The sequence below is a fragment of the Pelophylax lessonae genome (genome assembly GCF_965119305.1).
Source record: "Pelophylax lessonae genome assembly, chromosome: 5".
NCBI lineage: Eukaryota > Metazoa > Chordata > Amphibia > Anura > Ranidae > Pelophylax > Pelophylax lessonae.
Window position 1 is genome coordinate 25,642,979 of NC_138772.1, and position 27,885 is coordinate 25,670,863.

General features: G+C 43.6%; 1 pseudogene across 1 annotated transcript in view; it reads right to left on the bottom strand.

The window, feature by feature from the left end:
- The window catches only part of LOC309555555, a 27,357-nt pseudogene extending 1,374 nt beyond the window's left edge, over positions 1-25,983 (bottom strand). Inside the window, exons 1-2 of the transcript in view lie at positions 25,957-25,983; positions 14,979-15,774 (exon numbers count right to left, since the gene is read on the bottom strand). The product of the transcript in view is annotated as an uncharacterized misc_RNA (transcript). The remainder of the gene's footprint in view (positions 1-14,978; positions 15,775-25,956) is intronic.
- Between the last annotated feature and the right edge of the window lie 1,902 nt (positions 25,984-27,885).

Consider the following 27,885-nt stretch of genomic DNA (forward strand, 5'->3'; position numbering starts at 1 on the left):
TTTGTGCGCGAGCTAAGGGGGACGGGGGCGGCTACATTTTTTTTTTTCCTATTTATTTTTTCTTTTTTTTTAACTTTATTACAGGTTTTTTAAAAAAAAAAAAAAAACTGATCACTTTTATTGCTGTCACAAGCAATGTAAACATCCCTTGTGACCCAATATGTAGTGACAGGTACACTTTATGGAGGGATCGAGGGTCTAAAAGACCCTAGACCCCTCCACTACACTTCCCTGTATGCAAAACGCCGAAAACTGCATTTTTGCATACAGCCGTTTTTCAAATCTGCTGCCTTTTGCAGCACAGTAACCCGGAAGTGACGTCATGGAAGCCGCCTCCGGGTTACGTCATCAAAGACCCGATCGATGCCGTTTACGGCATTCATCGGGACTCCATCCAGCCGGCGGATGTGCCGACTGGGTGCTCGGGGCTCCCGGTGGGACGGGAGCCCCGAGCAAAGCCACGGAAGGCGGCAGGAGGGGGGGGGGACGTCCCCTCCCGCCCCCCCGTGTAACGATCGAGCGGCTCCCGAGCTGCATCGGTCATTACCGACGGAAAGCCAACCGTCGGCTCTAAACAACGGTACCAAGATGATGCCTCTAGCTAGAGGCATCATCCCGGTATAACCCCGCAAAATCAGCCGACGTAGATCTATGTGGCTGGTCGTTAAGTGGTTAAAAACAGGGGGTTAGTTGGCACACATTTGCAAAATCATGCGTAAGCTACAGAGCCGCTCCAAGGCACCCCAGTCCTAACTCTAACCGAGAGCCTCCACAGTGGAAGCACATGCATTATAATGGGTAGGCAGAGGGCAGGGGAGCCTGGAGGGAGCCCATCCCACCCTAAAGGCACAGGGACACACTGAACACCCAGCATATAGCACAATGGCAGCAAAGGTGCCCTGGTAGAACGTGTGCGCAGATGGCTGGGGAATCTGGCGCATGCGCAGATGTGCCTCAGGGCTCTCTCAAGATCCAAGCACATCTATATACACGCAGGGGGCCGGGAGAAAGTCTCACCTAAGCGAGAAACATAACAATGCTGCTTTGCAGCAAAAATAAAGATGGTTTGTAAGAGAGGTGGGAGAGGAGGAGGCAGAGCAATAAAATGTGACATTTAGGGTGAATGTCCCTTTTAACCCCTTCCCACTTGCCTTTCTTTTTGTATGGCCTTTTATGCCTGTGGGGTGGGAAGGATTGCCTACTCATGCAAACACTGTAGCTGGCTGACAGCAAACTATCCGCTCTAAGCAGCAGGGCTGGGACAAGGTCATTTGGTGCCCAGGGCGAAGATGGCAAACTGCGCCCCCCCCCCCAGTCCCCAATCCCGTCCCTGTCGTGGGTGTAATATAAGAATCAATGTAGTCAAGGAATAAAATGGTGTTCAATGGCCAATTGGCTGAATGTGGCCAGCCAAAGAACCACCACTGGGGTGTGGGACTTTGGAGGCAGTGTAATTACGGGCGCCAATCCTGGTGAACCAGGCAGCCATGTGTCTCAGCCCGGTCCAGTATCGACCAACCCGGGAGGTCGCTTGAACCCCTTGTCCATTTGGACTTGGGGGTGGTCCACCATTACTGCACGCGCATGACACTGCCCAAGTTATCGTTTAACGTACTATGTTCTTTGATACCTAACTGTTGGTGAGTTTTCAGGATTTAATTCCGTGCTGTATATAAATATAAACTCATTCTAAATATGCATAATGCAAGTATGTTAAGAAACGTGCATGTCTCGCACACAAAACTATTTTGTCTTAACATTATATCTGTTGTTGCCTAGAATTACTTGAGAGATCAGTAATACGTCCAGTCCCTGATGAAGCCATCGAAATGGCGAAACATGTAGGACTTGCGTGACTCTTAGTACTTTCTGATCCCAAGATGACAGTATTTGTATCAATTTTATGTCCAGTTTTTGTATTTTGATATACCTTTCATGTATGTTTCATATTTTTATGCTGTTTCATAAAATGATTTTTTAACTCATTATTTCTGTCTGTTTGTCTCTGCCATAATTACACTGCCTCCAAAGTCCCACACCCCAGTGGTGGTTCTTTGGCTGGCCACATTCAGCCAATTGGCCATTGAACACCATTTTATTCCTTGACTAAATTTATCAGGGATGTGGCAGTGTATGTGGGCAATAGGTCTCAGTGTCGGTCATCCAATCCTTTCTGTCTCATAAGAATCAATGTAGTTTCAAAACAAGAAAATACTTAAAACAATACAAATTAAATACAATTGGTTAACCTCCTCCTCTCAGCTAGACCCCCCCCCAATCTAAATAATAGTTGACCTGCTCTCAGCCCGACAGAGCCCCCCCCCCCTTCCCACCCTAATCTAAATAGCTGGCCTCATCTCAGACAGAATAAAAACCCCAAAAAATCCACGCTTAGGATAAAACTAAGAGACAGACTTGGCTGCAGCCCACTTCAAAAAATACAGCCCTAAAAAAGGATGTATCAGATATATATGTAAAAAAGGGGAAGTGATTGGTGCTGCCAGATATAGAAGGTGGAGCAAATAAATAAGATGAGTTCTATAGTGGTGATGAGTCTCTGTTGTAATATGTAAAATCAACCTATATGGAGCAGGTGGTGGTGGTGGTAAATTTCAAGATAAAGAGATATAAAGATAAAAATAGTAAATGTAAAATCTTATATGTGGCATATATACTACCAATATAAATGTAATGTACCTATGTACAAATGCCACTGTGAAGCAGATGTGACCTAAGTGCAAAAAGTGCTAAGTGCAGCAGGTGTGGTCACCCAAAATAAATCTATAAAGTAAAAAATGTATATATGTGTCCGTAGTTGTATATAAATTTAGTGCCAGCCTCAAAAATAGTCTAAAATTATAAAATACATATATTAATGTAATAATTAGTGCCTAGTGCGATATTGTGCAATGCGTAGTAATTAGGGTTGAGCGGACACCTAGGTGTCCGTGTTCGACGGGTTCGGCCGAACTTTAAAAAAAAGTCCGGGTCCGTGTCCCGGACTTTTACCGAACTTTTCCCGGACACCGAACCCCATTGAAGTCAATGGGGACCCGAACTTTAAGGCACTAAAATGGCTCTAAAACACCAATGGAAAGGGCTAGAGTGCTGCAAATGGCAGCAAAACGTAGTTAAGAGCATGGCAAGTGCTCTGCAAACAAATGTGGATAGGGAAATAACTTAAAACAACAAAAAAAAAACAGAAAAATAAAACAATGTTCTTCATCTCTGAAGGACGAGGCCCATAAGGAGTAGGAGGGAGGTTGAGGTGGTGGTGGATGTGGCGGTGTCATAGGCGTGCGCACAGGGTGTGCCTGGTGTACCTGGGCACACCCTAATCACCTAGGGCACATAGCATTATCGCTCTGTTTGCCAGTGAGGAGATGGGAAAGATCTCCCTCGCACCTGCTCTGCTCTATTTCTCTTTGCCAGCAGGGAGAGTAATGTATAGGGGCCATGTACATGTAGGCAAACACATGCATGTGTATTTCAAATTTGGGGTGCACACCCTAATGCAATAGGCTGCGCACACCTATGGGCGGTGTAGGTGGAAGCGGCGGTGGAGGAGGACCAGGGCCGGATTAAGAGCATCATGGTCTTGGTGCTGAGGATTTTGAAGGGCCTTAAGGGCCGTGCCTTGGCATGCACCCAGAGGAGGAAGGGTGCAGCCATGCATGCCTAATTCAACATGGGATGCTGTCTCTGAAGCCCATAAACACATCCATGCATCGGCAACTGTCCCTCCTTGTCCGGCCTTCGCGCTGTGTGGGGAGGTTCTGAGGGTGCTGCCTGGGGAAGCGAGCATAGAAGCCAGACTTCTGTGTTTACAAGTGACAGAAGAGCGGTCACAGTGAATATGGCCAACCCGGGGCCTATATAAAAGGTAGGGGCCTGCATGGAGCTGCAGCTCCAATAGCCCCTACGTTAATCTGGCCCTGAGGAGGAGGACGAGGTAGCCAACACTGCTTCTTTTCACAAATTTTAAATGAGGGTACACCCCAAAAGAGTGAGAAAGAGCAAAAATGGAACAATGGCTGGGTAAGGTCGGTATCCATTGCTATTCTGCACAAGGTACGGAAAAGTCCCGTGGGATCCATGCCTGGTTCATTTTAATGAATGTGAGCTTGTCCACATTGTCTCTGGACAGGCGGCTGCGCTTGTCTGTTATAACACCCCCAGCCGTGCTAAATACCCGTTCAGATAATACACTGGCTGCAGGGCACGCCAGCACCTCCAAGGCGTAAAGGGCAAGCTCAGGCCATGTGCCCAATTTGGAGACCCAGAAGTTGAAGGGGGCAGACCCCTCATTCACTACATGTAGGCGTGTGCACACATACTGCTCCACCATGTTGGTAAAATGCTGCCTCCTGCTAAGACGTTCCATCTGAGCTGCTGGTGCTGCTGTTTGTTGTGGCGTGCTGACAAAGATTTTCCACATTTCGGCCATGCTAACCCTGCCTTCTGAGGTGCTGGCGGTGCCCTGGTTGAGTTGGCGACCTCCTCCTCCTCCTCCTCTGCCTTGTGCTTCCACTGTGGCCCCGCTGTCAGATGGGAATGCCAGCAGCATCGCGTCTACCAGCGTGCGCTTGTACTCGCGCATCTTGCGATCGCGCTCCAGTGAGTGAATTAAGGATGGTACGTTGTCCTTGTAACGGGGATCCAGCAGCGTGGCCACCCAGTAATCAGCACAAGTTAGAATGTGGGCAACTCGGCGGTCGTTGTGGAGACACTGCAGCATGTAATCGCTCATGTGTGCCAGGCTGCCCAGAGGCGACGAAAGGCTGTCCTCTGTGGGAGGTGTATCGTCCGTGTCCTCTGTATCCCCCCAGCCACGCACCAGTGATGGCCATGAGCTGGCCTGGGTGCCACCCTGCTGTGAACATGGTTCCATCTCCTCCTCCAGCTCCTCCTCCTCCTCATCCTCCTCATCCTCCAGAACTGTGCCCCTGCTGGACAATTGTGTCCCTGGCGTTTGTGTGTGCAGGAACCCACCCTCGGAGCCCCTTGCGAATGACTGCCCTGAAAGCCTTTGAAATGTTACCTCTTCATCCTCCTCCATCGCCCGAATTGTTTTTTCAAGGAGGCATAGAAGTGGGATAGTTAAGCTGAGAACGGCGTCATTGCCACTGGCCATGTTGGTGGAGTACTCAAAACAGCGCAACAAGGCACACAGGTCTCGCATGGAGGCCCAGTTATTGGTGGTGAAGTGGTGCTGTTCCGCAGAGCGACCCACGCGTGCGTGCTGCAGCTGAAACTCCACTATGGCCTGCTGCTGCTCGCACAGTCTTTCCAGCATGTGCAAGGTGGAGTTCCACCTTGTGGGCACGTCACATATGAGGCAGTGAGCGGGAAGGCCGAAGTTACGCTGCAGCGCTGCCAGGCGAGCAGCAGCAGGGTGAGAACGCCGAAAGTGCGCACAAACGGCCCGCACTTTCTGCAGCAGCTCTGACATATCGGGGTAGTTTTTAAGGAACCTCTGCACCACCAAATTCAGCACATGCGCCAGGCAAGGGATGTGCGTCAAACCGGCTAGGCCCAGAGCTGCTATGAGATTTCTCCCGTTATCGCACACCACCAGGCCGGGCTTGAGGCTCGCTGGCAGCAACCACTCATTTGTTTGCTGTTCCATGCTCCTCCACAACTCCTGCGCGGTGTGTGGTTTGTCCCCCAAACAGGCAAGTTGTAAAACTGCCTGCTGTCGTTTACCCCTGGCTGTTCTGAAGTTGGTGGTGAAGGTGTTACGCTGTCCGGATGAGGAGGCGGTAGAGGATGAGGAAGCGGAGTAGAAGGAGTTAGGAACAGGAGGCAAACTGAAGCGCCCTGCAATCCTCGGTGGTGGAAGGACATGCGCCAAATTGCTATCCGCCTCAGGCCCATCCGCCACTGCATTTACCCAGTGTGCCGTTAGGGAGATATAACGCCCCTGACCGTGCTTACTGGTCCACGTATCGGTAGTTAGGTGGACCTTGGCACAGATGGCGTTGCGCAGTGCACACCTGATTTTTTCCCCCACTTGGTTGTGTAGGGAAGGGATGGCTTGCCTGGAAAAGTAGTGGCGGCTGGGCACGACGTACTGTGGGACAGCCACCGACATAAGGTTTTTAAAACTGTGCGTCTCCACCAGACGGAATGACAGCATTTCAAAGGCCAATAATTTTGAAATGCTGGCATTCAGGGCCAGGGATCGCGGGTGGGTAGGGGGGTACTTCCTCTTCCTCTCAAGTGTTTGGGAGATGGAAATCTGAACGCTTCCACGGGACATTGTGGAGATGGTTGTTGGTGACCCAGGTGGTGGTGTTGCTGACAGATCGTCTGTTTGCGGGGTGGCAGGTGCCGGTATCACTACAGAGGTGGCTGGAGCGGCCGAGACTGCAGCAGAAGAGGAAGCAGGATGAGCCAGAGACGTTTCTTGGTTTTGAAGGTGTGTACTCCACTGCAGCTCGTGCTTTGCACTTAGATGCCTGATCATGCAGGTTGTGCTCAGGTTGAGAAGGTTTATGCCTCGCTTCAAGCTCTGATTGCACAGGGTGCAAACCACTCGTGTCCTGTCATCAGCACATTTTCTAAAGAACTTCCACGCTGGAGAACTCCTTTGAGCTGACTTTGGTGCGCTCGTTCCCTTGCTGCGTTGGGCAGTAGCGGGCGTAGTGTCTAGGGCACGGCCGCTCCGCTTCTGCACCCTGCTCCCTCTTCTGCTGTGCTTGTGGCTCTGTGCGACCACCGCCTCTTCCTCCAAACTACTCAGGTCACCTGCATGACGTTCATTCCATGTGGGGTCGAGGACCTCATCGTCCTCCACATCATCTTCCACCCAGTCTTCACCCCTGCCCTCCTTGTCGGTCTCCACAATGCTGAACGCCGCAGCAGTTGGCACCTGCGTTTCGTCATCATCGGAGACGTGCTGCGATGATCCTTGCATGTACTCATCTTGAGAAATAAGTGGTTGGGCATCGCTGCACTCAATCTCTTCCACTTCTGGGGCAGGGCTAGGTGGATGGCCCTGGGAAACCCTGCTGACAGAGTCATCAAAAAGAAGAAGAGACTGCTGTATGGCTTGGGGCTCAGACTGCTTGCCTGATTTGCAAGGGGGTGAGGTGAAAGACGGTTGGACATCGGCTGCAGGTGCCAACTGTGACCTTTCTGCAGTAGACTGGGTGGGAGACAATGTGAAGGAACTGGAGGCACTGTCAGCAGCAAACCAATCTACTATCGCCTCCACTTGTTCTGGCCTCATCACTTCTAGGGGCGTATGATGCCCTACCAAATACTGATGCAGGTTCTGTCGCCTACTCACACTTGAGGAAGGTGTTTCACTTGTGCGTGTAGCTGGCACAGATCGACCACGTCCTCTCCTTGCAACAGGAGCTCTAGCAGCAGCACCACCACGACCCAGGCCATGGCCCCTATTTGACGCTCTCCTCATATTTCTGAAATTTAAGATCTTGCCCTAGAAAGGTCTTTATTGAATAGCGGAACAAAAGAACAACAGTATCGCACGGGTGTATCTCACAGTCAAATATGCAAACTATGCCGCAATTTAATGTTTTTTACACCAAAAGAGTGTGTATTGAATAGCGGAATAGGATAAAAAACTGTGTATCTCACACGTACAAACACAGACTAGGCCCGATTAAATTTTTTCCTACCCTAAAGGGAGGATGAGGAAGAGGAGTATGGAACAGGCAGCACCCTCAAATCTTCAGAAGTATGAGATGAACCCCAAAAACTTGGAAAGGTGGATCTCACACGTACCGACACAGACTATTCCGCAATTTAATTGAGCCCCAAAGGTTTTTATTGAATAGCGGAATAGGAAATATGATCAAAAAAAAGTGTATGTTTTTCACACGTACAGAAGCACACTAGGCCCCAATTACTATTGTTTGTACACCTAAAAGGATGGATGAGGAGGAGGAGGAGGAGGAGTAGTATAGAACAGGCAGCACCCTCAAAGCTTCAGAAGTATGAGATGAACCCCAAAAACTTGGAAAGGTGGATCTCACACGTACCGACACAGACTATTCCGCAATTTAATTGAGCCCCAAAGGTTTTTATTGAATAGCGGAATAGGAAATATGATCAAAAAAAAGTGTATGTTTTTCACACGTACAGAAGCACACTAGGCCCCAATTACTATTGTTTGTACACCTAAAAGGATGGATGAGGAAGAGGAGGAGGAGGAGTATAGAACAGGCAGCACCCTCAAAGCTTCAGAAGTATGAGATGAACCCCAAAAACTTGGAAAGGTGGATCTCATACGTACCGACACAGACTATTCCGCAATTTAATTGAGCCCCAAAGGTTTTTATTGAATAGCGGAATAGGAAATATGATCAAAAAAAGTGTATGTTTTTCACACGTACAGAAGCACACTAGGCCCCAATTACTATTGTTTGTACACCTAAAAGGATGGATGAGGAGGAGAAGTATAGAACAGGCAGCACCCTCAAAGCTTCAGAAGTATGAGATGAACCCCAAAAACTTGGAAAGGTGGATCTCACACGTACCGACACAGACTATTCCGCAATTTAATTGAGCCCCAAAGGTTTTTATTGAATAGCGGAATAGGAAATATGATCAAAAAAAAGTGTATGTTTTTCACACGTACAGAAGCACACTAGGCCCCAATTACTATTGTTTGTACACCTAAAAGGATGGATGAGGAGGAGGAGGAGGAGGAGTATAGAACAGGCAGCACCCTCAAAGCTTCAGAAGTATGAGATGAACCCCAAAAACTTGGAAAGGTGGATCTCACACGTACCGACACAGACTATTCCGCAATTTAATTGAGCCCCAAAGGTTTTTATAGAATAGCGGAATAGGAAATATGATCAAAAAAAAGTGTATGTTTTTCACACGTACAGAAGGCCCCAATTACTATTGTTTGTACACCTAAAAGGATGGATGAGGAGGAGGAGGAGGAGGAGTATAGAACAGGCAGCACCCTCAAAGCTTCAGAAGTATGAGATTGTGTTCACTGTACCCCACAAAGATTGTGTTCACTGTACCCCACAAAGGTTTTGTTCACTGCACCCCACAAAGATTGTGTTCACTGCACTCCAAAAGGATTGTCTTCACTGCACCCCACAAAGATTGTGTTCACTGTACCCCACAAAGGTTTTGTTCACTGCACCCCACAAAGATTGTGTTCACTGTACCCCCCAAAGATTTTGTTCACTGCACCCCACAAGGATTGTCTTCACTACACCCCACAAAGATTGTGTTCACTGTACCCCACAAAGGTTTTGTTCACTGCACCCCACAAAGATTGTGTTCACTGTACCCCCCAAAGATTTTGTTCACTGCACCCCACAAGGATTGTCTTCACTGCACCCCACAAGGATTGTCTTCACTGCACCCCACAAAGATTGTGTTCACTGTACCCCACAAAGGTTTTGTTCACTGCACCCCACAAAGATTGTGTTCACTGTACCCCACAAAGGTTTTGTTCACTGCACCCCACAAAGATTGTGTTCACTGTACCCCACAAAGATTGTGTTCACTGTACCCCACAAAGGTTTTGTTCACTGCACCCCACAAAGATTGTGTTCACTGTACCCCACAAAGGTTGTGTTCACTGCACCCCACAAAGGTTTTGTTCACTGCACCCCACAAAGATTGTGTTCACTGTACCCCCCAAAGATTTTGTTCACTGCACCCCACAAGGATTGTCTTCACTGCACCCCACAAGGATTGTCTTCACTGCACCCCACAAAGATTGTGTTCACTGTACCCCATAAAGATTTTGTTCACTGCACCCCACAAAGATTGTGTTCACTGTACCCCACAAAGATTTTGTTCACTGCACTCCAAAAGGATTGTCTTCACTGCACCCCACAAAGATTGTCTTCACTGTACCCCATAAAGGTTTTGTTCACTGCACCCCACAAAGACTGTGTTCACTGTACCCCACAAAGGTTTTGTTCACTGCACCCCACAAAGATTGTGTTCACTGTACCCCACAAAGATTGTGTTCACTGTACCCCACAAAGGTTTTGTTCACTGCACCCCACAAAGATTGTGTTCACTGTACCCCACAAAGGTTGTGTTCACTGCACCCCACAAAGGTTTTGTTCACTGCACCCCACAAAGATTGTGTTCACTGTACCCCCCAAAGATTTTGTTCACTGCACCCCACAAGGATTGTCTTCACTGCACCCCACAAGGATTGTCTTCACTGCACCCCACAAAGATTGTGTTCACTGTACCCCACAAAGATTTTGTTCACTGCACCCCACAAAGATTGTGTTCACTGTGCCCCACAAAGATTTTGTTCACTGCACTCCAAAAGGATTGTCTTCACTGCACCCCACAAAGATTGTCTTCACTGTACCCCATAAAGGTTTTGTTCACTGCACCCCACAAAGATTGTGTTCACTGTACCCCACAAAGGTTTTGTTCACTGCACCCCACAAAGATTGTGTTCCCTGTACCCCACAAAGATTGTGTTCACTGTACCCCACAAAGGTTTTGTTCACTGCACCCCACAAAGATTGTGTTCACTGTACCCCACAAAGGTTGTGTTCACTGCACCCCACAAAGGTTTTGTTCACTGCACCCCACAAAGATTGTGTTCACTGCACCCCACAAAGATTGTGTTCACTGTACCCCACAAAGGTTTTGTTCACTGCACCCCACAAAGATTGTGTTCACTGTACCCCACAAAGATTGTGTTCACTGTACCCCACAAAGGTTTTGTTCACTGCACCCCACAAAGATTGTGTTCACTGTACCCCACAAAGGTTGTGTTCACTGCACCCCACAAAGGTTTTGTTCACTGCACCCCACAAAGATTGTGTTCACTGCACCCCACAAAGATTGTGTTCACTGTACCCCACAAAGGTTTTGTTCACTGCACCCCACAAGGATTGTCTTCACTGCACCCCACAAGGATTGTCTTCACTGCACCCCACAAAGATTGTGTTCACTGTACCCCACAAAGAATTTGTTCACTGCACCCCACAAAGATTGTGTTCACTGTACCCCACAAAGATTTTGTTCACTGCACTCCAAAAGGATTGTCTTCACTGCACCCCACAAAGATTGTGTTCACTGTACCCCACAAAGGTTTTGTTCACTGCACCCCACAAAGATTGTGTTCACTGTACCCCACAAAGGTTTTGTTCACTGCACCCCACAAAGATTGTGTTCACTGTACCCCACAAAGGTTTTGTTCACTGCACCCCACAAAGATTGTGTTCACTGTACCCCACAAAGATTGTGTTCACTGTACCCCACAAAGGTTTTGTTCACTGCACCCCACAAAGATTGTGTTCACTGTACCCCACAAAGGTTGTGTTCACTTCACCCCACAAAGGTTTTGTTCACTGCACCCCACAAAGATTGTGTTCACTGCACCCCACAAAGATTGTGTTCACTGTACCCCACAAAGGTTTTGTTCACTGCACCCCACAAAGATTGTGTTCACTGTACCCCACAAAGATTGTGTTCACTGTACCCCACAAAGGTTTTGTTCACTGCACCCCACAAAGATTGTGTTCACTGTACCCCACAAAGGTTGTGTTCACTGCACCCCACAAAGGTTTTGTTCACTGCACCCCACAAAGATTGTGTTCACTGCACCCCACAAAGATTGTGTTCACTGTACCCCACAAAGGTTTTGTTCACTGCACCCCACAAAGATTGTGTTCACTGTACCCCACAAAGGTTTTGTTCACTGCACCCCACAAAGATTGTGTTCACTGTACCCCCCCAAAGATTTTGTTCACTGCACCCCACAAGGATTGTCTTCACTGCACCCCACAAAGATTGTGTTCACTGCACCCCACAAAGGTTTTGTTCACTGCACCCCACATAGATTGTGTTCACTGTACCCCCCCCCCAAAGATTTTGTTCACTGCACCCCACAAGGATTGTCTTCTCTGCACCCCACAAAGATTGTGTTCACTGTACCCCCCAAAGATTTTGTTCACTGCACCCCACAAGGATTGTCTTCACTTCACCCCACAAGGATTGTCTTCACTGCACCCCACAAAGATTGTGTTCACTGTACCCCCACAAAGGTTTTGTTCACTGCACCCCACAAAGATTTTGTTCACTGCACTCCAAAAGGATTGTGTTCACTGCACCCCAAAAAGATTGTGTTCACTGCAGCCCACACACAGAAAAATGGATGTGGATCACTGACACCTGCCTATCTCCTATCCCACACCACACAGCAATATCGATTGTAGTTTGTAGAACACAGTTTCCCTAAAATTCAGCAGACTCTGTCCCTAACAGGATTGAGAAGAGATCGTAGATCAGGAGAACTAAGAGCAGACCCCACCCCACACAGCAATATCGATTGTAGTTTGTAGAACACACTGACCCTATAATTCAGCAGCAGCCTCTCCCTAACAGGATTGAGAAGAGATCGTAGATCAGGATTGAGTGCAGACCCCACCCCCCACACAGCAATATCGATTGTAGTTTGCAGAAGACACTGACCCTATAATTCAGCAGACTCTATCCCTAAAATGCCTACAACTCGCCCTGCCTAAACACTCCGACCTGTCCCTCAATTCTATCTGGACACAAATGGTTTTTTCCTGCCTATCTTTCCCTAATCAGCAGCCAGCACGTTGATGTGTGATCTGTCCCTGATCTAAGCAGCATAATGACGCCGCTGCGGCTGCCTCGAACTTATAAAGACTTGGTCACATGCTTCAGACGGCCAATCACAGCTACTGAGACATTTGCAGGCATGGCTGGGATGGCTTAAGGCACACCAGTTAAACGATTGTTGATTGGCTGTTGAAAGCCCGCCATGAAAAGAGTGCCAAAGCATGCAAAACCCGGAAATAAAACGACCGAACACGGATTTTTACCCGAATATACAGTAAAGTGTCCGTGTTCGTGTTCGGGTAACAAAAATCCAATTATTCGGTACGAACACGAATAATACAGTCCGTGTTCGCTCAACACTAGTAGTAATAAATGGTTTATAAAGTGTACGGATGCACATATGAGTCCAGAATGTCAGTACCACCTATAGAGTGTCAAATTGTGTACGGGGTTATAAAAATATATATATGCCCCGCATATAAGTGAGTATAAATAAATATATGCAAATCCAACAATAAATATATGTAAATCCAGCAATATAAAATAAATATAACTAAATATATGTAGATCCGACCATAAATATATGCCAATCTAACAATTGGTGAAAGTGCAATCATAAATTAGTGCAGAAAGTGTCCAAAAACTCTTAGAGTGGTGCAAAGTCCATAAGGAAATATTAAGGTGCTCTTTTTTGCAAAAAATATTTTGGGTGACCACACCTGCTGCACTTAGCACTTTTTGCACTTAGATCACATCTGCTTCACAGCAGCATAGGTACATTACATTTATATTGGTAGTATATATGCCACATATAAGATTTTACATTTACTCTTTTTATCTTTTTATCCCTTTATCTTGAAATTTACCACCACCACCTGCTCCATATAGGTTGATTTTACATATTACAACAGAGACTCATCACCACTAGACAACTCATCTCACCCCCCCCCCCCCACTAATCTAAATTGTTCACCTATTCACCTCCTCCTCTCAGCCAGACAGACCCCCCCCCCAGCCAGAACTCCCCACTAATCTAAATAGTTTACCTGTTCTCAGCCAGACAGGACCCCCCCCTCAGCCAGAACCCCCCCCCCCCCTCCCCCACTAATCTAAAGAGTTTACCTGCTCTGAGCCAGAGAGACCCCCCCCTCAGCCAAACACCCCCCCCCCACTAATCTAAATTGTTCACCTATTCACCTCCTCCTCTCAGCCAGACAGACCCCCCCAGCCAGAACTCCCCCCTCCCCACTAATCAAAATAGTTTACCTGTTCTCAGACAGACAGACCCCCCCCCAGCCAGAACCCCCCCTCCCCCACTAATCTAAAGAGTTTACCTGCTCTGAGCCAGAGAGACAGCCCCCCCCCCACTTACCTGCTCTCAGCCAGACAGACAGACCCCCTGTTGGTGGTCAGCTTTACCCTTCTATGGATAGCCATCCGACCATCAGATGACCAGTCAATTCTATGCAAGCAGGTACCCGGGAGAGAGAATTCACCACAGAATGAGACATGCAGACAGGTTTATGGGTGAATCAATTCTCAAAAGTTTTAATATTGTATCCAGTTTATATAGATAGAATCAGGGTGGAGTGGTGGTTCTCTTATCAGGAAACATGCTGAAATGGCAACATTCTATGAGCTAATACAAAAAGTGCAATTTAGCTAAAATCATATAGATAACTAAAGAAAAGAAAAACATTTCTCCGCAAAGCTGGATCTTGAGCTCCAGATAAGTTACTAAATATTGCATATACCTCAAACAATGTTAGGTGTGGCTCAGACTTATCTAATGGGAACAGATGATTGCATAAGAAAAATGGAGTTAACTTCTTCAAATCCCCTCTTAAAAAAATCATAACTTATACATGGTTTTTTTTATTATACATATGGTGTCATCAAGGGACATACAGTCTCCTTGGCTGAGAAATTATAAAAGGAAGCGACACATGTTCTTGGATTCCTTGCTTGCCTCAAGTATGTGTTCCTCCTTATTGTTACCCATTACTCCCATGATCGGAACTACACAAAGTATTACGACACCTATAACAAATATACTAACAATGATAATTCCTAGCTGCACTAGGGCTTGTTTCCAACTATTAAACCATCCAAAATACTGATCCCAAGGGTTGTCAATGCCAGAATTCTTTTTCAGTTACACAGAATGGCCAGAGTGACCTTACTGTTGGGGCCAGTATTATCAGGAATGTAAGTACAGCATCCATCTATTTTATCAATATACTGTATATACAGGTACCACCTTTTTCTGCAAGGATCATATCCAGAGCCATTCTGTTTTGGAATGCCATCTGGGAAGTGGCTTCTAGTTGTTCTGCTATGCCCTTTAGGGCATCCCTTTTATAGTTAACAAATCTCAGCTGATTATAATAGATATAATTTATCCAATCTACATTTTTATTTATGGTGACAAGGGGAGAGATAAAGAACTCAAGACCGGCTTTGACTTGGTCTCTAGCTTTAAATTCATTAGGGACCCCTCTTGGGACCCCGATGGTATATATATATACATGTAGATCAAAACTTCCTATAGGAGCTTCTCTTCTTTTCCTGTAGTTCTAGTGTTCCCCTTAAGCTGGTATGTGTTTTTGTCATTTTCAGTAAATATGTGTAGGGGCATTATCACTTTGGCAAGGGCACACTCTCCTGTCTACTTCAGAGGCAACCTAAACCTTATTTTCATATCTCCACATATCCAGTAAATGTCTCCCAGAGACATTGTTTGATACTCTATTTTAGTGGACCTGTAGGTGGAGCAATATCCCTCTGTAAAGTTCCCTAAATACCTGCCCCCACCACTATGTCTGAAGTAACATGTATAATTACCTGGGTAAATGGTGATAGACCCAGTGGGCCTAGATTTTTTTAAGCTATGATGGGATATTCCTTTTTCCATGTTTCACAGCTAGAATGGTTACTAGAGGTATTGGTATAGAGGCTAAGAAAACAAGTTTCTACATTCTCAGGGATGTTAAGGGGCAACGTACCCAAGTGTGGCCTAGCTCCTCCACAGACATAGCAATCTGACATGTTATGTGAGCTAGCACTATACCTCATCCATTCTAACCATAAGTTTACATCAGAGCACCCTGTCTCTATGGGCATAGTATCCTCACAGATGGGATCTGCTATAGCTACCATTTCTCCCAAAGTCTGCACACAGGGCCTTAAAGGATTCGTCTCTCGTACCTGTGATGGCCACTCAGAAGAGCCATATATGTCTTTTAGCTAAAAAGGCTTTCTGAAGCTAATGAACTCTGATCTCTACCGGATACCCAAAACGTAAGTTCTACTATCTTCTGGACTAGGATTTTCTATGGTTAAGCTAAATTGCTCGGGAACATGTTTAACAATTGTCATTCTGCTTATAAGTGTCTTTCTATTTTTATACTTGCTAGTAGTAGGTTTGTACTCCCAATCATCTTCCGTGTTCCAACCCACTGATCCCAAATAGTCACAATGGTCTCCCCAATATTTGTCCGTGACACATATAAATACAGTTCCTGGGCCTAATCTCCTATCATTATACCGTATGGTATCATCACTACCAGGGAGTATCGTTTCATAAGGCACTATAAAAGTAGCTACCTGTGTGTTATAGGAATTATACTAAAATTGTGTCATGCCATTTGTTTGTGTGATGGCTATCTTGGAGGTTGAACTATGGGACAGGGCTCTTTTATTCCTTTTCTGAGTTATCTCTGATACTATATCTGGGCTGGTGGCATTAGGGGTCCCACAAATTCCTCCAAGGGGCCACAGATCCGCTGGGTGATATATACAGTTAGTTATGATCCAGGTTGGGATGAACACTAAAAATACTAGTGCCACTAACAAAATCCACAGCTTGTCAAAGTTCTTTGCTATGAATACAGTCATTTTACTAATTTTCAGAGACTATAACACCTGCTTCACTCGCTCGTCAAGGATTTTCCACCCGCTTCACCTCCTTTATCTGTGTCTTTATCTTGTTCGCACACTCCACCTTGACCTTTTTTACTTGACTGGCATGGATCCGGGCTTGTTGGTCTTCCACAAGGACAGCGATTCTGGTCACTGCGACTACCTTTGACTTTTGGTCCAAAACGAAATCCAGCCTTGGTCCTGTCATGTGGCGACAGCTTGATTACTACTTCATCTCCCTCCTTCAAGGGATGGGTTGGTATCTGTGAAAAGAAAAGAAAGGTGCGAGCAACTTTTCGTTCTACTTGATTCAAAATTTCAATTACTCTTTTCTCAACTTGTCCTTTTCATCCTTTCCACTATTCCTGAGCTCTATTTTCAGGATTTTGACTAGTTTCTGGCATCTTTTTGATATGAAAGCTGGACCATTATTAGAACTAATTCAAAGCAGGCACCCCCATCCAGGAATAATCTCCTGACTGAGAATGCGTGCCCCCGTGTGGGCATCTCCCTTTTTATTTTTGGTCTCCACTCAGCTGCTGAACCCATCCACTATTGATTAAAAGGAACTCTTATTTCTTCCCTGCTTTGGGCCTATATGTGAAATCTATTTGTAGATGTGTGAATGGGTTTGATGGGTATTGGAGATGCTCATGTTTGGCCTTATATGTTTGGATTGTTTGTTCCTAATACAGGTGATGCATCTAGCAACATATTTGCACTAAACTGTCAGCAATACCTCATATGTTCTTTCCCACCCCCTGTGTCCTATTCCATAATACTAGGCAATATACAGTGGGGCGCTAGCTGCGATGATACACACAAGAGCTCCCCTCTTTTAGAAAAAGGTGATTCCCAACGTTTTCTAAAACATCACCCTAGTCCTTAAAACCTGTTCTGTAGCATGCGTTTGTAGCTTTGATAATGTGTGATCTTTTGGCCTGGAGCAAGAAATGAACTACAAAAACATCCTCTGCTCCCTCTATGGCTGCCTATATATCATGCTGTGGTGTAACACAACCTTTAATACCAGTAGCCCATTTAAAACTGGGGCCTACCTAGGGCAAATGATGTGGCCATCCCTATTACCATCTCACAAGATGCTTTGTGCTATGTTCAGAGTCACTTCAGGCATGCCTTTAGACCTGGACTGCGACCATCTTTGGACAAAAACTATAGGGCAAAGTTTACCACCATACTCCTGGGCAAGTACACCAGTCATGGTCTTACAATTGTCCCTTGCATAAACACAAAACATTTTTCCATGATTTGGGAGGCCCAGTGCAGGCGCTACAACCATAGCATTTTTCAGATATATAAACGCATTTAACATCTCTTGTGACATTTCTGGACCTGTGGTTTGTCTCAAAATGTTATTATAGATAGGAGCAGTCCGGATCCATAACAATCAATGATCCTGTGGGCGGGCAAGACCCTCTTCTAATGTGACTGACTCTACTATCACCCTCTGTGAGAACAAAACCAAGGTAAACAACACTTTCCTGACACCATTGTCATAATTCCTGTGACACTTTGTGTCCACATACATGTACATTTCTTCAATAAACTCACTCGCTCTGACTGGCCTCCACAGAGTGACTACATATGTCATATACATATTGTAGTGGGACTGACCCATGAGCAGGTGTTCATCCCCTCTTGCATGGTCTGGAGAACTATAGAGCGGACAATTGAATTGTCTACTTGACCCTAAGGCATTTCTACACCAGGTAAGTTACCTGGACTGAAAAACAAGGAACAAAAATGGCTGTGTCTCCTTGTCCAATAGGACGCTTTAAAAAAAAAACACACTACTTAAACCAATCACTGTACAGTGGGTAACATCGGATGGTATGGCTGTCAGTAGAGATGGCACATCAGATACCACTTGCATGCTATGATCAGATAAAGAACTAAAAAACTTTTTGGCTTAGTGCCAATTTTCCAAAAACTTTTTTTTTTTTTCTCGTGTCATTCTAACAAAAATCTGGCCAGAGGTTCCCCTCTTTAAATATAGGATACCCATAAAATATAATTTAAAAACTATAATCAGATAAAAAGTTAATCTGATTTGAAACTTTTGGCTCTGTGCCAACAGGGTCCAATGGTCACACTAATTGCGGTAAAACTCTTTCTGTCCAAAAATAAATTCCATAGCTATGACTTCACATAGGGGACCATTTGCCAAATATAATTTTTCATTATCTATAATTCTATAAAAAATAACTTCAAAATATCCTGCCGACAACAGCAATTTATATTTTTTCTTTTTTCTAATAAAATAGTGTTTTTATTCATTATTACTACGCTCATACAAGATGGGCACAAATGTATAAATGGCAAAACTTCTAAAATTTTTTAGAAAAATAATTGCATATGTATGGGGATTCTACAACTGTTCTGAATTAGGGAACTAATGCAGAAGTGCATTTGCAGCAGTGACCCCCCCTCTTTTCCCCTTGTGTAAGGAAATGTACTAGTTTTAAATGTATCTGACACATAAACATTTTCTGCTCGTCTGACATTAGGAAGAAAACTACACCTACCTTGGAGAATGAAACTGTGGGGTGCAGGTGTGGTCAGGGGTATTTGTAAGGTAATATTATTATTATAGGGGGGCCTATGTTGAAAATGTCCTACTCTTTTATTTACCTCTTCTGATATTGCCCTTGAAAATGCGCCCTGACAGGCTGCTTTTCTTTAGACAGATCAAAAGAGCCAGTTGCATCGCTCTCTGTTATGGCTTTTTGAAAACCTTCCATGGTTTTAGTAGCCCAATCAGAAACTTGCTGTTTTACAATTAACATGTACTGTGACTTTAAATTAATGACAAATGTTTGAATTCTAAGACTGTGCTACTCAGCAATGACACTTCACTGCCCAAAAACGCCAAATTCTCACCCGTCTTCTGTCTATAGGCAATTCACTGTGGTCTATATCTACGTATTTAAATACTTTCACTTTCACTTCTAATAGCTCTACGTAGTTTTTTTTTTTTCCTATTCTATTGTACTAATACGGGGCATAAATAAACCAATTCTCCCCGCTTTTTCCATGTACTTTACATTACAACTAAACATTTACTAAAAGATTTACTTGTATCCTAATATCTCTAAGGCTGGCCATACATGTTCGGACAACTCTTTATCTTACAATTTTCTGTTAGATCCACCACAAACCACATAATAAGAGGTCAAAATTAAACACATTCATTTGTATCCAATTAGGCAGACGTTTGTACTACATAGCTGAAGGTAAATTTCAAGAAAAACTGTACTGAAAATTGTAAGAAAATTGTATCATGTATGGCCAGCATCAGACTTAAACCTTCAGTATAATTTCACAAAACCATAAACAAAACATGTCTCTAAGATTTACACATTCACAAAATCACTTAAATGTATCTGGGTCCTTAGACCCTCTTTATGGTTAAAAAACCCTCCTGAAAAACCATTTGGTGTATGTATATTACACCTTATACTCCCTGGTATAGTGGCTATCAAGAAGGCTTTCCTACCATTATAGACAAACAAACAATACACATAATAAACATTCATCTTGATTTGTCTGATAACCCACGATCGGTCAGTCAATTTTTACAGTAATAATGTGACAGTCGCTATCAGGAACAGTGTGTTATATTAACAGTCTGCAGGCGCAATTTACTGTATACAAGTCATATACAATTACATTACACAGCTTCAATATATGTCAAACCAGTAATATGGTGCTTCAATGCAGTATGACCGTCTTCACTAGTGCCACCTTTGACTGGTTTTAAGTCCGATATAATACCGGCATTTAACCTGGTCTCTAGACAAAATGGGCCTGGACCACGTTCATACTCGGGCTTGCCCGTATCTTATTGATCACCAAATGTGGTTTGGTTAGTTGACATACAGTGAAGTAATCAGTGACCAACCAGTTTATACACACTTACTAATTAAAACCTCTGGATCACACAAACAAATTATCTTATACTTTAATCCTTATAACTCTATGCGATAGGAAGATATAAGCAAAAGAAGATTTTACACAGAAATGACTGGCATCTATTTGTTCTTCCCTGAAGAACGGGTCTTCCCTGAAAACCCCCAGGTTTCCCTGAACCTAACATCTATTTGTTCTTCCCTGAAGAACGGGTCTTCCCTGAAGACCCCCAGGTTTCCCTGAACCTAACATCTATTTGTTCTTCCCTGAAGAACGGGTCTTCCCTGAAGACCTCCAGGTTTCCCTGAAACCCCTTAAAAAAATTCTGTCCTTCTTTTTAGACAGTTACAACATCTCCCTGAGACGCTTATTTAGACAGTTACAACATCTCCCTGAGATGTTTATTTAGACAGTTACAACGTCTCCCTGAGACGCTTATTTACTGATGCGCTCCCGGAGCGTATTCTAGGTTCAAAGATTGGAATCGTGGTCAGAGTCTCGGACCCCTGGACAGACAGACAAATCAAAAGTGTCTACTCACCAGGGCCGAGAGATGACCCTCCAATCCAGGACGAGCTCCCAAAACTGTTGGTGGTCAGCTTGACCCTTCTATGGATAGCCATCCGACCATCAGATGACCAGTCAATTCTATGCAAGCAGGTACCCGGGAGAGAGAATTCACCACAGAATGAGACATGCAGACAGGTTTATGGGTGAATCAATTCTCAAAAGTTTTAATATTGTATCCAGTTTATATAGATAGAAGCAGGGTGGAGTGGTGGTTCTCTTATCAGGAAACATGCTGAAATGGCAACATTCTATGAGCTAATACAAAAAGTGCAATTTAGCTAAAATCATATAGATAACTAAAGAAAAGAAAAACATTTCTCCGCAAAGCTGGATCTTGAGCTCCAGATAAGTTACTAAATATTGCATATACCTCAAACAATGTTAGGTGTGGCTCAGACTTATCTAATGGGAACAGATGATTGCATAAGAAAAATGGAGATAACTTCTTCACCCCCCTCCCTCCATCTGAATAGTTCACTTCTTCACCAGGGCAGGCAGGCTTCACTCACGCTGCTGCAGACAGGCAGAGACACAGTGCCAGGCTCTAGATGTGCTTTTCTGCTTTCACTTTCACTTTCTCCTCTCTTCCACGGCTCCTCGAGGTAGTGGCTGAAGCAGGAGGAGAGCGCTCTATGCTCAATGACGTCACGGCCGGGACAGACTACTGAGCGCCTGTCGGGGGGGGGTGTTTTCTCCGCTCCCCTGACAGAAGAAGAAGTAGAACAGAAGGCTTCAGGCTGTGCTGTGTGCAGGAGGAGCGCACTCGGCACATTGCAGGCAGATAGCGGCTGGCGGCCAGCAATAATTTACACTCACACAGTCAGCAGTGTGTGAAAGAAGTTGTCCAGCAGTGGCACCCCCCCTCTCTCCAATAAATGTTAGCGCCCAGGGCACCCGTCCCTTCTGCCCCGCCCTTGTATCGGCTCTGCTAAGCAGCTTAACTTCAACTTACTTCTTCCCGCTGTCACTTAAACCCCGGGCACCAAAGGTAAAGCTGAGTCATCCCTTCTCATAAACTCAATGCAAGAAGAACGTGCCACGGCACACCAGGTGATTTATTGGTATCCATATTTATTGTGTAAGACAGGGATCTCCAAACTACGGCTCTCAAGCTCTTGCGAAGCTACATTTCCCATGAGGCATTGTAAAACTCTGACATTCACAGACATGACTAGGCATGATGGGAATTGTAGTTCCTGAACAACTGGAGGACCATAGTTTGGAGACCCCTGGTGTAAGATATCCACAAGCATAGAAATGATAATGTCCGCCCTAGGACACAGAAGTAGCGGTGTACCGAAATTAAAATTTTGGTGTCGAAGCTGAAAATTCAGGACATACTTGGCCGAAACTAAAACTGGAATTGACAGGTTTTTTTTTAAATTATATATATTTTTATATATAATTGTATTTTATTTGATTTTTTAAAATAAAATCATGAATTTAAATGAATATGAATTTAAAAATACAACCCAGTAATGTAAAAAAGTGCTTTAATAAAGTAACACACAAAAAATGGACAGCAATTAAAATAAATACAAAACTAAAATAAAAAAAAGTACATATCCTGTACATATATATATATATATTGTTGTAAGTCTCGCGCTGTCTGGAGAAACACTAGTGTACACTTCCTAGATGCTGCGTGTATCAGTTCTGTAAACCATACAGTGTAGAGTATATACTTGGGGGGAGGGGTACCACGCTGCAGAGAAGTGACACAACTAGTCTACTAAATTGTTGATAGACTCAAACCAAACTAGTGGTCAATAACTGTGATGGTGCTCAACCACATCTATGTGTTTACTACAAATATATACCTGTACTTCTAAATATAAATACATAATATCAATACATCTTCAAAAACAACCTCCTTCAAATATAAAAACATATATAAAGTGCACCAGTGTCTAAGGAGTTAATATATATATATATATATATATATATATATAACATATAAATACTCACACTCTTAAAACAATATAAATTAGTGAATAAACAAAATTCATACAGGTGACAGTAAGGTGCTCAGTGCTTAAAATACACAAGTGGGTGAACTATTTTCAATCTTGATATTAAGTCCTTCTAAAGTGCTTAAAGTGTCCAAAAATAACCAAAATGTGATATTCTTCTTTTATCGGGTGTTAAACCTCCACCTAACACTGTGTAAAGTTGTGGGGTGTTTCTTCTCATTTGGTTCCCCCTAGGGGTGTGATCCCCTAGGGGGATCCCCTGAAGAAGCCATGTGAGCGGAAGTGGCGTAACGCGTAGGGCCGTTTGACCGGAAGTGACGTTTTGAATGCGGAAGTGAGGACCGCGAGTACCTATTCGTGGGACTCCTGGAGAACGCCGGACCCCGATCCATCTAACACAGACCGACCATCATCCCTGATTGCAGTATAAGGAAGGAGAGGAGTAGTATTTTTGTACCAAAAGGCGCATTACTATATATATTGAGGTGAGCAAGTAGCACACCCCTAGGGGGAACCAAATGAGAAGAAACACCCCACAACTTTACACGGGAACAGGTGCACACAGGACAGTCGAGCCTGACTCCCCTCCGTGTGTGCATTCACCGGAACGTGGAAGCTGTCATTAGCCTGGCACTTCTGTACCAATAAGTAACGCCTTATCGATAATTTGCATTTTTATTCTTGTGCGTGATAGTGTAGGCAGGGCCCCAATGCTATTAAGATGTGTCGGGGTTATTGGGGGTTGATTAAAATAATAATAGGTAAAAAGAAAAATGATTTTAAAAGCCATGTATATTTCGTATTATGCATAAGAGATTCTGAACAGGATGGCGTCCATCTTGTTTTCAGGGTGAAACAAAGTTCATATATGTATTCTTGCAAAATGTTTCTCACAAGCTTACAAGAGAGCATAGAATTTCCACAATAGGGTCTTATAATTTCAGCAGACATTTGTATATCTATGTAATCGTAAATAAGATCCCTTTTGACATCTCGATCAGATAAAACTTAGTCAGTCTGACGCTATGTTAAGGGGGGATATCTCAGTCTGTCTATAAGTATATAACAATGGACAATACCCCAGTATATTCTAGCAGACATTTAAAGATGAACCATATAAGTTTTCATAGATATATTATTATATGTGAGAAGATATTAGCTATAATTATATCATTATATTATGTAAGGCATATACATATATATTTAGGAACATTGTATCACGTTTTAGGTTTATATTCTCATAGTAGCATCTTACTTAGACTTAAAACTAAAGTGAAATGAATTACTTCATGTTAAGGCATGTGGTAGGAGTGTTTATATAAGAATTGCTTTTGGCTAGTTTAGTGCTCAAGGTGTCGTAAATATTCCCAAACCTAGACTATGTCTGACAGCCCTATGTCACAATCCAAATAAGTAATGGCTATTCACTAGCCAGAGGTCAGAGAGGTCATCAGATAAGAACATGATGGGTAATTGTTTCAAATTATGTTAAATACAAAATCTAATGAACGGTACGATACTGCCCTCTGGAGGCGAAATACCAGGTGCAGTCTTGAGATAATTTGAGATATTCCAATATAAAAATATTATATTGTGTTAAATAATATAATTATTGGAAATGGCATTACTTGCCAAGGTGAATGGAGATACAGGTGGACATTTATGTATGTACTGGAAGTCTGGACAAAGTTTTATGTTGTGTTATATGATTAATCTTACATATAGAGGAATCATCCTTAATTTTATTAGACCAAGTATGGGGTTAATTATCAATAGGGGTGTGTCTCTGACCTCACTAGTTTAGGTATAGAATATCCCGACCAATTGGGATAATGTTTCATCCCTCTGGGTTTTGCTTATGGTAATTTTTATAGCTCTTTGTTCTTACCATATAAAAGACCAACCCAGATGAGAGAGACACATCACTTTACACTACTGACAACACACCTCACACTTACACCACACACGCTATTACATTTTTCGAAAGACTCATCCAGACATACTCCCTGGTCCATCATTCATCTGAAACTTGAAGGGAATCCACCATCTTAAGAAAGGCATCCATCTTAGGACTCTGGTAACGATTTGAAGCTAGCGGCTATCTTAAGTGTGGTAATTATGCCTTGCTATGTTATTTGATTTTATTCAACAATTGTTTATTCTTTCCTTATATGTTTTATATTGCATATTTAAGGGTAATGAGATTACAATCCCAGCCGTATAAACCATGGTAGATTTTTCTCTAAAAAGCTGATTTTTGTTTTTATACATTTTTATTAATATCAGATTAAATGCATTATTTGCAATTTTAAGTCTTCCGTTTTGCATGGCTTATTCTCATTTCATCTGCAGTGGAATGACTTTGGCTATGTGATTACGCAGACCATTGTAGTCAGTTTATATAGAACATTAATTTATGGCTTATACTATACCTGGGAAGAAATGGTAATCTTGCTTTCGTTTTGGTTTTACTTTCACTTTGTTTTAGTTTCACTTTGTTTTGGTTTCACTTTCATTATTGAGCTAAACATCGCATTGCATTGATTATTTGAAGTTAGTATTTTCTGTAAGAGTTATCTTTTTGTGTCACTTCTTGTTTGATCATATATTGTGTTTACATGTCTGGCGAATAAATATTTTTATATATATTCCACACTGTAGACTGTACTCACTAAGATTGGTATATGCTTTTAAAAAGAAATTAATCAATTAAAAAGAATTCACGACATTGATTTATGGCAATAAGTGGAGACTCTCCTACCGCACAGATCTTTGCTTATTAACCATAAATAAATACACTGCTATATTCAGAGCAGTATAAATATTCTGACATAAGTACGAGCGCAAGATATTTATTATTAAATATTCTTACAGATGGCACTGGCTGCCACTAACACTGGGCATGAGCAACCCAGTCATCCTCACTGCACAGCTGTGCCTCCAACCCCAGTGTCACCCACCGCCATTATTGGTGCCTTATTGGCACCTTTTTTACCTTTCGGCAATATGCTGATAACACCATTTTCGCCCAACAAGTTTCGGCCGCTGAAATTTCATTGCATCTTTAGGGGCTTAGTCTTCGAGATATCTGGATACCAGTGGTTTATCCGATGTGTGGGGACTCTTTCTTCCTACACTGGGATTGGCTGTCACAGTGGTCACATAATTGATAGCTGGTCCCGCTGGTTCCCGATCATTAGTAGAGACCGAGAGCTGCTTTTGTAAGCTTTGTGCTGGGAGCGCGCAGTGACCTCTGCTGCCCATAGGCATATACAGTATGTGGGGCATGACCAGGGTAACAACATTGCATGATGACATAGGAAATTAATGAGTTACAGTACAGAATTTCTTACTTCAATTACTGATGACACGGCAATTTACAGTTATTATCTTGGAAATGCCCCTTTAGAACAATGGAAGAACATTATAAAAAATGAATAATTATGGAGTGTGTTTTTGTTTTTCTTTCTACAGCCATCAATATCGCCAGAAATGGGACAGCCACACAGATTTCCAATAATAAGAATCCTACAGTTCCAGCGGGTTTAGCTGACAAGGCCATTGATGGTGTGAATGATACATACTTTTATAATGGCTCCTGTACACACACCGGCTATGATATGTCACCCTGGTGGAAGGTAGACTTGAAACAGAAATACAAAGTGTATATGGTTGTGGTCTATGGACGGTCAGACTGCTGTATGGAACGATTAAAGGATGCTGAGATCCGAATTGGAAATTCTCCAGACAATAAAAACCCAGTGTGAGTACCGTAGGGCCAGGACACTGAGATCCTATGTCAGCGGGCTTTGGGCTTGTGTCAGTCGCATCAGTTTGAGATGTCAGATTCAAATGTATTTATTTATTTATTACATACTGTCACCAGTGCAGTACAGGGTCCTCATATAACAGGTGTGGCGGTGATCAGGGACACTGATTAATGACAGTACTAAAAATTAATCATTTGTTTTTCAGTGTTTTAAATGTAATATATATTTTTTTTGTTCTTTATTTTACAATTTTTTTAACGCACTTTTTTTTTTAACGTAGTTTGACCAGAGCAAAATAATGTTACCATAGTAACATTGCACTACTCTGTAAAAGTGATCAGTATTTATTTTATTTTTATTTTTTTTACACATTATTTTTGCATATGGCAATGAATTTAGTTGCTATATGCAAGCGTTTTCCTGCACAGAATCGATAAATTCAGTTTGTTTTTGTTGTGATTAGCTGTGATTGGCCAGAGCCAATCACATGGCACAGATAAGCTGTGATTGGCCCAGTCTGTACAATGGGATTACATTGACCAATCACAGCTAGCAACACAATTGAATACAATGGATGGCTTGAAAGAAAGCTATCCATTGTTTACAACTATCATGTGACCTGCTGTGATTGGTTACAGTGGTCACTTGGCACCAGCAGCGGGCTGGTACAGTGATCACTCATTGGCTGTGTCCAGTGGACTCAGCCGGTGACAGATTGTGCTGCTGCGTGAACCCACAGTCGTGCTCGGGGCGCAATCCGGGAGGACGTCATATGGCATCCACCAGAGGTTCCTGCTGGTATCATATTGCCATAGTCTGGGTGGGAACTGGTTAAATATGTTGTTAGACATGGGTCCCACTAGAGGAACTGAGAGTGGTGGTCCCACCTTCAGGTTGCATGCATTGTGGAGAATTTGGCTTACTGTAAGTAGCATGGTTAAATACATGAGACCTGGGCTTGTTTAAAATCTGCAAGAAAATCCTAAATATACAGTGTGTGTGTGTGTGTGTGTGTGTGTGTGTATATATACAGTGTGTGTGTGTGTATATATATATACTGTGTGTGTGTGTGTATATATACAGTGTGTGTGTGTGTATATATTGTGACAGGACGTCAAGTAAATGTGACAGGAAGTCAGGTAAATCTGTGAATG